This window comes from Dipodomys spectabilis, unplaced genomic scaffold, assembly GCF_019054845.1.
Source record: "Dipodomys spectabilis isolate Male_0828 unplaced genomic scaffold, ASM1905484v1 ptg000056l, whole genome shotgun sequence".
Lineage (NCBI taxonomy): Eukaryota > Metazoa > Chordata > Mammalia > Rodentia > Heteromyidae > Dipodomys > Dipodomys spectabilis.
Window position 1 is genome coordinate 677,603 of NW_024870733.1, and position 4,890 is coordinate 682,492.

At 34.8% G+C, this 4,890-nt stretch overlaps 1 non-coding gene across 1 annotated transcript; it reads right to left on the reverse strand.

Annotated features, from left to right (window-relative positions):
- Nucleotides 1-843: 843 nt before the first annotated feature.
- Nucleotides 844-949, reverse strand: LOC122108313. Its single transcript, XR_006147532.1, has one exon. It is a non-coding gene; the product is annotated as a U6 spliceosomal RNA (small nuclear RNA).
- Between the last annotated feature and the right edge of the window lie 3,941 nt (nt 950-4,890).

Below are 4,890 nucleotides of genomic sequence, written 5' to 3' on the forward strand. Positions count from 1 at the left end.
CAGAATGGGGTTATTTAGTAGTGATTCGACCAGATGAGTGGAAGTTCTTGGTTTCTTAAGTGTTGTTAATTTTGTCATATCACCTTACATTTTGGATTTAACATCCACTTATCACGGAGACCATGTGCCATTTGTCTCTTTGCTTTTGGCTTAACTCGCTCAACATGATTTCCTGTAGCTTGATTGATTTCCCTACTAATGCCATTATTTTGTCCTTTCTAATGGCTGGAAAATATTCCGTTGTGATATTTACCACAGTTTTTTGATCCATTCATCTCTGGTGGGACATATGGGTTGTTTTCATATCCTGGCTATTGTGAACAGTGCTGCAATAAACATGGAAGTGCATTTGTCCTTGAATATTGGTACCTGTTGTTCAGGATAGATGCCTAGAAGTGGTATGAGTGGGCCATAAGGAAGGTCAATATTTATCTTTCTGAGGACTCATCAGACTGCTTTCCAAAGTGGTTGTGTAAGTGTACATTCACACACACACACACACACACACACACACAGTGAGAGAGAGAGAGAGAGAGAGAGAGAGAGAAGAACATTTTCTTGATCCATTCTTCTACTGAGCAGCATCAGGGTTGGTTCCATATCTTAGCTATGGAAAATAATGCTACAATAAACATTGTTGTGGTGGTAGTTTTAGTATGGACTGGTTTGTGATCATTTGGGAGAATGGGCAAAATTGAGATTGCTGTATAATAGGGAGCTCTATGTGGAGGTTTTTGAGGAACCTCCAAACTGCTTTCCAAAGTGGATGAACAAGTTTACACTCCCACCAAGAATGCAGTAGGCTTCCCTTCTGGCCATATCCCTTCCAGCATCTGTTGTTGTAAAAATATGGAACGATTCACTAATTTGTGTATCATCCTTGTGCAGGGACCATGCTAATCTTCTCTGTATGTTCCAATTTTAGTGTATGTGCAGCCAAATTGAGCACAAAACATTTTTTATATATAAAGAGTAATTGATTTTCTTAAACTAGACAATTCAACAAAAATAAGTTCAAAAGAGTTGTGAAATTTTAGAACCATGTGTTTCTTACATAAGCACACATTTAAGAATAAAGTCCAGATTGACATATCAAAAACAAAATAATTCCAGATATTTGTTGTTCATGAGATTGGTAGGAGGAGGAATTCAATTATTCTACAAAAGGCACTTATAATGATCATTGCAGCAAATGTTAAGGTTTGTTAAAAGTTTTAATGTTTTAAATATGTTTAATTTTGGGATTTGCTTATATATGGCAAAATTAAGTCATAAAAATTTTTGATAAAGTATATAATATTTCTGGTAGCATGTACTAGTATGTATGTACATTTCAGATTTTATAGAAACTTTACTAATGAGAAGTTGCAAAGACTGTGTAAAGAAGCAGAGTGAAGAGTTAAGATTTTAAGTACACAGTTTCTGTTAAATCTTTAGGGCTCCTTAACGTTATATGTTAGTGATGAACAAATAATGATATAATCCACATACAAATGATGAGATGAACTATAAATAGTAATCTTAGTGAGTAAATTTAAAGGCTACTTATAGCTTTATCCAGTTTTAAATGTACAGGAATATGAGAAAATAGTAAACTCTACTATGTACACTTCAAACACTGGTAATTGTTTTGTTTTTTGTTTTAGTAATCATTAATATTTAATTATTGTTTTCTTTATTTATAGCATTTTTCCTTGTTGTAATATAATACAACTTTTTGTGAATCATGATTAAGAGGTACTTTGAGAATATTATTGGGATGGCCACACAATTTTTCATAGGTGCATGTGAATTTACAAAGAGCAAAACTAAAAACAAAATATTGATTAAAAATTATATCAAGTAGAATCTGAATCAGGAGTGTTGATAAATGTCCACACCTAAAATCTTAACCCTAGGCTGGAGCATCTTATTTAAATATTGTTGAGAATTTCAAGACTTCCTTTATGTAGGGCCCTTAGAAGTATGTACAGCATGCATGTGTACAAAGCCAGTGACAACAGACAAATATGACTAAGTTTCCCCAAAAGGAATCTATGAAGTCAATAGTTATCTTCCCAAGCAGATGAAAAAATGCGTCCAAAATGATTCAGTGCCCCTACATTTGTGGAGTTATTTATGTTATGGATTCTTTGTTAGACATATTCTTTTCTTTTAAAAATTGACAAATATTAGTTTATAATAAACTTTGTCTAGTATTTCTTGGTTCAAAACAGAAATCTTGATACAGTTGATGTCACTTGGCTTTCTTACTATCTCAGTTCAAAGCCAACCTAGGCAGGAAAGTCTGTCACATTCTTATCTGTAACCAAACACCAAAAACGCCAGAAGTGGAGTTTGGCTCAAGCAGTAGAGTCCTAGCTTTGGGGGAAGTTGGCCAGGGAAGACATTTCTTCAGGGACATGGTCCAGCCTCTGAGTTCAAGCTCCAGAACCAGGACAAACTAAACAAACAAACAAGAAAAAAACGCACATATTTCTTTGGGACCATCCATAAAGCACTGGTTTGAGAACAGACTCCTTTTGCTGATCATACTCACTGAATCCTGCTTTTTTGGAATACTAATTGCGCTGGAGAATTCAGGACAAGACTAAATGAATTAATAAGTGACTCCTGCAACAACAGAATCATCTCAATAGTGAAATATCCATGCATAAGACAAATTAAAACCTCCAAGTCTTTGTTTCCTTGCAAAAGAAAACTTTTAAAACAATGTTTATTTCCTTTTGTTCTATGCTGGCCTTCAATTGGCACATTGTTTCCTTTTGAAATACTTTCAAGAAGAAGTTTTCAGACAATTTTTGTATGAATAAAGAACACACTCGAAAAAAGTCAGGGACAGTTTCTTCAAGGGTGGATTCTTTTTTTTCTAATATTTTTTAGAGTGAATATACTGAACAGAGTGGTTACAATTACATGTGCAAGATAATGAGTACAGTTTTTATCAAGCATTGTAGCCTACTCCTTGGTTTCCCCTTCCCATCCCTAGACATAAAAGAAATGCAAATCAAAACAACATTGAGATATCACCTCACCCCAGTTAGAATGGGTATAATCAAGAACTCTAATAACAACAGATTCTGGAGGGGATGTGCAGTCCCACTTTTGGGCATTTACCCAAATGTTTACAAACAAGACCACAGTAAAGCTACGAGCACAACTAAGTTTATTGCAGCATTATTTACAGCTAAGATTTGGAATGAGTACATTTTTTATCAAGCAATGTAGCCTACTCCTTGGTTTCCCCTTCCCATCCTCCATCCAATCCTCCTCCCCCCAGCAACAAAGTTGTAAAGTTCGTTTTTGAAATAACGACTTGTACATCTCATTGTTGCAATGGGTCCACCTGTATCCCTATTTAAATGATTTGTTTTTTTTTCCATTCCCCTCCAGAAATTATACCGACATCAAATACAGTGAAATCAGGGGTTATTGTTATCCCGTGGGGAAAGGACATAAAAAGCAACAAGGAAATCATCTTATAAATGTGTTAGAAAAAGTCACATGAAAGAACAAAAAACATTCGAATACATACCTTAGGATTCATTTCCCTAACATCAACTTATCTGATCTTTTCTGTTTGACTCAGACATATACTAGTTATTGTAAATAAGGAAAACCATGGGACCTATGTTTCTTTGGGCGTGGCTTACTTCAATTAATGTAATTTTTCCAAGTCTTTCCAGTTCCTAACAAATGGGACAATGTCATTCTTTCGGATGGAGGCATAGGATTCCATTGTGTATATATACCACATTTTCTTGATCCATTCATCTACTGAGGGGCATCTGGGTTGGTTCCATACCTTAGCTATGGTAAATAAGGCTGCAATAAACATAGTCGTGCTGGTACCTCTAATGTGGCCTTGTTTGTGAACATTTGGGTAAATGCCCAAAAGTGGGATTGCTGGGTCTTAGGGGATCTCTGTGTGGAGTCTTTTGAGGAATCTCCAAGAACCGACCTCAGGACCACTGGAATAAAATTGAAAACCCAGAAATGAACCTACAAATCTATAGCCATCTAATCTTCGATAAGGGAGCTAAAAAAATTGAAGAAAAACACCTCTTCAGGTAAAATGAATGTTTTCAGGCTTCATAGAACTAGCACAAAGACATCTTTGGACATGAGGTAACACGCCTTTCAGAGACAACTTAGTAAATACAAAATATAAAATTTAAATGACTTATAAAAACATTATTCATGTACATATGGCCATATAAGATAATGTTAAGAAAAATGAAACCCAAGATAGGGACACAACTTGTTTATTCTTTATTGAAATTGTTTTTAATGTATCTAAAATGTACTATGTGATTTTTTTCGTTTCTCCTCCATGTTCTTCCCGCATGATATAACTCCTGTTTTCACTGGATATGATGTTGGTGCCCTGCATCTTGCATATACATTTTTCTAGTGTGAAGAGGAGAAGGGAAACAACAAAATGCTGAAACAAAGATTCAGGATGACCTATTGTAACAATGATATGAACAAGACACTATGTAGAAAACGAATTTTACAACTTGTGGAGGGGAGGGGGAATCGGGCAGATGGGGAGGGAATGGATAACACAGAAAAAACAAAAGAGGATGTAACAATAAGAAATGTACTCATTACCTTACTTATGTAACTCTAAGCCCTCTGTACATTATTTTTTACTATAAAAACATGAAAGAAACCATTATCCATGAGTACATTAACTTCAAATTCCATAAGTGCTCTTAAATTAAATTTAACTTGGAGAAGATTCTCAGAAAAGTTTATTTGTGTGTGTGTTGTGAATTATTTCCCAAGTGTACACAAGTTAACAGTAGAAGAAACAATAGGAATAATAAGAGAAAGAAAAGTTCTGTGTTTAAGTCTAATGGTTCAATATACTATAGAACACTCTGC